At 36.3% G+C, this 7,624-nt stretch overlaps 1 pseudogene; it reads right to left on the bottom strand.

Moving 5' to 3' along the window:
* Positions 1–3,740: 3,740 nt before the first annotated feature.
* LOC136316843 (small ribosomal subunit protein uS7m pseudogene) lies at positions 3,741–4,893 on the bottom strand (annotated as a pseudogene).
* Positions 4,894–7,624: the final 2,731 nt, after the last annotated feature.

Below are 7,624 nucleotides of genomic sequence, written 5' to 3'. Positions count from 1 at the left end.
ACAAAAAAATTAAAATACTTAGGAATAAACATAACAAAGAATGTAAAGGACTTATATAATGAAAACTATAAACCATTGTTAAGGGAAATCGAAAAAGATATAATGAGATGGAAGAATATACCTTGTTCTTGGTTAGGAAGAATAAATATAATCAAGATGGCTATATTACCCAAAGCAATATACAAATTTAATGCAATTCCCATCAAACTTCCAAAGACATTTTTTAAAGAAATAGAGCAAAAAATCATCAGATTTATATGGAAGTATAAAAAACCCCAAATAGCCAAAGCAATCCTAAAGAAAAAGAATGAAGCTGGGGGCCTTACAATACCTGACTTCAAACTCTGTTATAGGGCCACGACAATCAAAACAGCATGGTATTGGCAGAAAAATAGACACTCAGACCAATGGAACAGAATAGAAAACCCAGAAATAAAACCACATATATATATAGTCAAATAATTTTTGATAAAGGGGCCAACAACACACAATGGAGAAAAGAAAACCTCTTCACTAAATGGTGCTGGGAAAACTGGAGAGCCACATGCAGAAGAATAAAACTGGACTACAGTTTGTCCCCTTGTACTAAAATTAACTCAAAATGGATCAAAGATCTAAACATAAGACCTGAAAAAATTAAGTACATAGAAGAAGGTATAGGTATTCAACTCATGGACCTGGGTTTTAAAGAGCATTTTATGAATTTGACCCCAATGGCAAGAGAAGTGAAGGCAAAAATTAATGAATGGGACTACATCAGACTAAGAAGTTTTTGCTCAGCAAGAGAAACTGATAACAAAATAAACGACAGCCAGCTAAATGGGAAATGATATTTTCAAACAACAGCTCAGATAAGGGCCTAATATCCAAAATATACAAAGAACTCATAAAACTCAACAACAAACAAACAAACAATCCAATAAAAAAATGGGAAGAGGATATGAACAGACACTTCTCCCAGGAAGAAATACGAATGGCCAACAGATATATGAAAAGATGCTCATCTTCTTTAGCTATTAGAGAAATGCAAATCAAAACTGCAATGAGATACCACCTCACACCTGTTCGATTAGCTATTATTAGCAAGACAGGTAATAGCAAATTTTGGAGAGGCTGTGGAGAAAAAGGAACCCTCATCCACTGTTGGTGGTAATGTAAAGTAGTACAACCATAATGGAAGAAAGTATGGTGGTTCCTCAAAAAACTGAAAATAGAATATCCTTATGACCCAGCAATCCCTTTTCTGGGTATATACCCCCAAAACTCAGAAACATTGATACTTAAAGACACATGCAGCCCCATGTTTATTGCAGTATTGTTCACAGTGGCCAGGACATGGAAACAACCAAAAAACCCGTCAATAGATGACTGGATAAAGAAGATGTGGCACATATACACTATGGAATATTACTCAGCCATTAGAAATGATGACATTGGAACATTTACAGCAAAATGGTGGGATTTTGATAACATGATACGAAATGAAATAAGTAAATCAGAAAAAACCAGGAACTGCATTATTTTATACATAGATGGGACATAAAAGTGAATCTAAGAGACATTGATAAGATTGTGGTGGTTACGCGGGGGGAGGGGGGAAAGGGAGAGGGAAAGGGGAAGGGGGAGGGGTTCAAAAAAACAAGATAGAAGGTGACAGAGGACAATCTGACTTTGGGTGATGCGTATGCAACATAATTGAACGGCAAGATAACCTGGAATTGTTATCTTTGAATATATGTATCCTGATTTATTGATGTCACCCCATTAAAAAAATAAAATTATTTAACAAAAGAAGACATAACTATTTTTAATATATATACACCAAATTAAGGAGCACCAAAATATATAAGACAGCCTCTTATCGACCTTAAAACAAAAACTGACAAAAATACAATCATACTTGGAGACCTTAATACACCGCTGATGGCTCTAGATCGGTCATCCAAACAGAGAATCAACAAAGATGTAGTGGCCTTAAACAAAACATTAGAGCACCTGGTTATGATAGACATCTACAGGACATTTCATCCCAAAGTGACTGAGTATACATTTTTCTCCAGTGTACATGGATCATTCTCAAGAATTGATCATATGTGGGGCCAGAAAAACAACATCAGCAAATTCAGAAAAATCGAAGATGTACCAAGCATATTTTCTGATCATAAAACCTTGAAACTAGAATTCAACTGCAATAAAGAGGAAAAAAATCCCACAAAATGTGGAAACTAAACAACATACTTTTAAGAAATGAATGGGTTAAAGAGGAAATAAGTGCAGAGTTCAAAAGATATATACAGACTAATGAAAATGACAATACGACATATCAGAATCTCTGGGATGCAGCAAAAGTAGTGAGAAGAGGGAAGTTGATATCACTTCAGGCATATATGAACAAACAAGAGAGATCCCAATTGAACCACTTAACTTCACACCTTACGGAACTAGAAAAAGAAGAATAAAGAAAACCCAAAACCAGCTGAAAAAAGGAGATAATAAAAATCAGAACAGAAATAAATGAATTAGAGAACAGAAAAACTATAGAAAAAATTAATAGAACAAGGAGCTGGCTCTTTGAAAAGATCAACAAAATTTACAAACCCTTGGCAAGACTTACCAAGGAAAAAAGAGAAAGAACTCATATAAACAAAATCCAAAATGAAAGAGGAGATTTCACCACAGACACTATAGATATACAAAGAATTATTGTAGAATACTATGAAAAACTTAATGCCACTAAATTCAAGAACCTAGAAGAAATGGATAAATTCCTAGGACAATACAACCTTCCTAGACTGAGTCAAGAAGAAGCAGAAAGCCTAAACAGACCTATTAGTAGAGAAGAAATAGAAAAAAACCATTAAAAACCTCTCGAAAAATAAAAGTCCAGGCCCTGATTGCTATACCAGCGATTTTTATCAAACATTCAAAGAAAACTTGGTTCCTATTCTACTGAAAGTCTTCCAAAAAATCGAAGAAGAAGCAACACTTCCAAACACATTTTATGAGGCCAACATAACCCTCATACCAAAACCAGGCAAGGACTGCACAAAAAAAGAAAACTACAGACCAATATCTCTAATGAATACAGATGCTAAAATACTAAACAAAATACTAGCAAATCGAATACAGCAACATATTAAAAAAAGAATACATCATGATCAAGTGGGATTCATCCCAGAATCTCAAGGATGGTTCAACATATGTAAAACGGTTAACGTAATACACCATATCAACAAAACAAAGAACAAAAACCACATGATCTTATCAATAGACGCAGAAAAGGCTTTCGATAAAATACAACACAATTTTATGTTTAAGACTCTCAACAAAATGGGTATAGAAGGAAAATATCTCAACATGATAAAGGCCATATATGATAAACCATCAGATAACATCATATTAAATGGCACTAAACTGAAGGCTTTCCCCCTTAAATCAGGAACAAGACTGGGTTGTCCACTCTCTCCACTCTTATTTAATGTGGTACTAGAGGTTCTAAGCAGAGCAATCAGACAAGACAAAGAAATAAAAGGCATCCATATCGAAAATGAAGAAGTAAAGGTATCACTTTTTGCAGATGATATGATCCTATACATCGAAAACCCCAAAAGAATCCACAAAAAGACTACTAGAAACAATAAGTCAATACAGTAAGGTCGCAGGATACAAAATTAACATACAGAAGTCAATAGCCTTTTTTTTTTTTTTTTTTTTTTATACATTTTGTATAAGGACCACTTTGGAAACAGGCATATTTCCTCCAGTTGGTTTTTATAAGTGGCAGTACTGCATCACATACTACAGTTCAGGGTGAAAATTTTCTTTCTGATACTAAAATGCTTTCATCACTTAAAGGTCCACCCAAGCAAAGGAAAGAAGAGGCTGGATGGGCCCTAACTTTCTTGAGCGAAATCCAATTCCATGTATTGCCTCTTTGCAAGGAGATGGGGCAGGGAGAGCAAATTCTAGCCCACAAAGGATTAAAGCAATAAACATGGCTCCATCCTCCTTTTGAGGTTGATCAGCTGGTTGTTCTGCCTGCCCGCCCGCCCGCCACCCACCCTTATAAGGGAACTACATCCTTAAGCACAGGTATTTTCAATGTAGCAGTACATTGGTTTTTTGCAACACAGCCCTGGGCTCCTGAAGCCTCTACCCTACTCTACCACCAGCGGTAGTGGGCCAGGGCACGGTTGGCCTCAGCCATCTTGTGCATGTCATGTTTCCTTTTGACCACAGGGCCCTGGTTGTGGAAAGCCTGCAGCAGCTCATGTGACAGCTTCTCTGGCATCAGTGTCCGCCGGTGCTTATTCTCCCTGCATTCAGTAATCATCCATTTCATGGCCAGGAAGCGACGACGTCGGTTGGCTAGTGGCGCAGGGACCTGGTAGAAATGGCCACCCTTGAGGATGGGTACCAGCCCAATCACAGGCTCACAGTTTTTCAGTGCTTGGTGAAAGATGGTGTAGGGATTGCGTTCAATGGTTGCCCATTCCTCTGAAGAAGCAGCATGGTACTTCTTAAACTGCTTCCTTTTCACAGCTTCCAGAGTCTGTGTCATGAGGGATCTGGCCAATACTTTGTTTCCTCCTTTCATCATCATGTTGGTGAATTTACTTATCAATGGGTCTTCAAACACAGAGCTTGTTTTTATCGCTGGGGCAGCCTTAATACGCTGAGTCTTCCTGAGCTCCCGCTCAAACTTCTCCTCCTCCGTTAGTTCTGCCAAGGGTTTGCGGTAATATTCCTTTTCAATCTGGGGATCCCTGTATTCAGGGCCATAACGACTCCACCTCACCTGCGTTAGCCCGGGAAGCCGCAGGATAGCACTTGGTACGCTCAGTGCTAGGTCCGACCACCCTCGCGTTGCCTTAACCAAGGGGGCAGCCATCTTGACTTCCAATAGCCTTTCTATATGCCAACAATGAAACAATTGAGAACGAACTCAAAAGAATAATCCCCTTCACGATTGCAACAAAAAAATTAAAATACTTAGTAATAAACATAACAAAGAATGTAAAGGACTTATATAATGAAAACTATAAACCATTGTTAAGGGAAATCGAAAAAGATATAATGAGATGGAAGAATATACCTTGTTCTTGGTTAGGAAGAATAAATATAATCAAGATGGCTATATTACCCAAAGCAATATACAAATTTAATGCAATTCCCATCAAACTTCCAAAGACATTTTTTAAAGAAATAGAGCAAAAAATCATCAGATTTATATGGAAGTATAAAAAACCCCGAATAGCCAAAGCAATCCTAAAGAAAAAGAATGAAGCCTGGGGCATTACAATACCTGACTTCAAACTCTGTTATAGGGCCACGACAATCAAAACAGCATGGTATTGGCAGAAAAATAGACACTCAGGCCAATGGAACAGAATAGAAAACCCAGAAATAAAACCACATATATATAGTCAAATAATTTTTGATAAAGGGGCCAACAACACACAATGGAGAAAAGAAAGCCTCTTCACTAAATGGTGCTGGGAAAACTGGAAAGCCACATGAAAAAGAATGAAACTGGACTACAGTTTGTCCCCCTATACAAAATTAACTCAAAATGAATCAAAGATCTAAACATAAGACCTGAAACAATTAAGTGCATAGAAGAAGATATAGGTACTCAACTCATGGACCTGGGTTTTAAAGAGCATTTTATGAATTTGACTCCAATGGCAAGAGAAGTGAAGGCAAAAATTAATGAATGGGACTACATCAGACTAAGAAGTTTTTGCTCAGCAAGAGAAACTGGTAACAAAATAAACAGCCAGCCAGCTAAATAGGAAATGATATTTTCAAACAACAGCTCAGATAAGGGCCTAATATCCAAAATATACAAAGAACTCATAAAACACAACAACAAACAAACAAACAATCCAATAAAAAAAATGGGAAGAGGACATGGACAGACACTTCTCCCAGGAAGAAATACAAATGGCCAACAGATATTTAAAAGATGCTCATCCTCGTTAGTTATTAGAAAAATGCAAATCAAAACTGCAATGAGATACCACCTCACACCTGTTAGATTAGCTATTATTAACAACACAGGTAATAATAACAAATATTGGAGAGGCTGTGGAGAAAAAGGAACCCTTGTACACTGTTGGTGGTAATGTAAAGTAGTACAACCATTATGGAAGAAAGTATGGTGGTTCCTCAAAAAACTGAAAATAGAATATCCTTATGACCCAGCAATCCCTCTACCGGTTATATACCCCAAAAGCTCAGAAACATTGATACATAAAGACAAATAGAGCCCCATGTTCATTGCAGCATTGTTCACAGTGGCTAGGACATGGAAACAACGAAAAAGCCCGTTAATAGATGACTGGATAAAGAAGATGTGGCACATATACACTATGGAATACTACTCAGCCATAAGAAATGATGACATTGGATCATTTACAGCAAAATGGTGGGATCTTGATAAAATGATACGAAGTGAAATAAGTAAATCAGAAAAAAACAGGAAGTGCATTATTCCATATGTAGGTGGGACATAAAAGTGAAACTAAGAGACATTGATAAGGATGTGGTGGTTACGGGGGGAGGGGGGAGAGGGAGAGTGAAAGGGGGAGGGGGAGGGGCACAAAGAAAACTAGATAGAAGGTGACAGAAGACAATCTGACTTTGGGTGATGGGTATGCAACATAAGTGAACGACAAGATAATCTGGAGTTGTTATCTTTGAATATATGTATCCTGATTTATTGATGTCACCCCATTAAAAATAAAATTACTAAAATAAAAAAATAAAAAATAAACCAGGCAAAAGCACACCTCTTTGGATGGATTTTTATTCAAAAGTCCTGGAAGTGAAAGGGCCGAAAGTGCAGCCCCAAAGGATAAAACAGGCGATGATTAAATGAAAAATATGTAATGTTAAGCTTAGGTTAAGTTTAAAGTTAAGAAAGTGCATTTTTTTTTACAATTAAGTTTTCGTGATTTTATTTTAAGTAAGGAAAGTGAAGTTTTACTTTTGTTTAAAGTAAAAAAAATGCAGTTTTAGTTTACATTTAATTTTAAGAAAGTGCAGTTTTTGTTTATGTGTCTACAGTGCCTGCATCCCTTCTTCCCTCCCTCCCTCCTCCTCCGCCATTAACCTGCATTAGCTGCACTCATCTTTCTCCACGGTAAGAATATAATACTAAATAACACTTTTTTCTTTTATTTTATATATTTTGTTATGCATTGTTAAAATATACATGTATGTTTCTTAATTAAAAATGTGTGTTTTTATAATTTAGGATGGTTTGGGGATGTTTTCCTGGGCTGGAGCGCATTATATCTATTTCAGTTATTTGAAATGGGAGAAATATGTTTGATATATGAGTTGACTGACTTACGAGTTTGGTTATAGAAAGAATTAAACTTGTATCTCAAGGTATCACTGTAAAATACAATTTTATAAGAAAAAATGTAAACTTATATATTTAGATTTTTAAAAATTAAAATCATGAACTTTGGTCAGGAAAGCTTGGTTTGACAGCAGTCTCAGTGCAAAAGACCTGAAATTCAAGAACATAAACTGATAAAGATCAATAAAACAAATATGTAGTGTCTATTAAAGGGTGTTTGGCATAAGTCCACTGTCCTCTGAATGAGTTGTA

Source organism: Saccopteryx bilineata, chromosome X, assembly GCF_036850765.1.
Source record: "Saccopteryx bilineata isolate mSacBil1 chromosome X, mSacBil1_pri_phased_curated, whole genome shotgun sequence".
Taxonomy (NCBI): domain Eukaryota; kingdom Metazoa; phylum Chordata; class Mammalia; order Chiroptera; family Emballonuridae; genus Saccopteryx; species Saccopteryx bilineata.
This window is presented reverse-complemented; position numbering and strand designations above follow the sequence as displayed.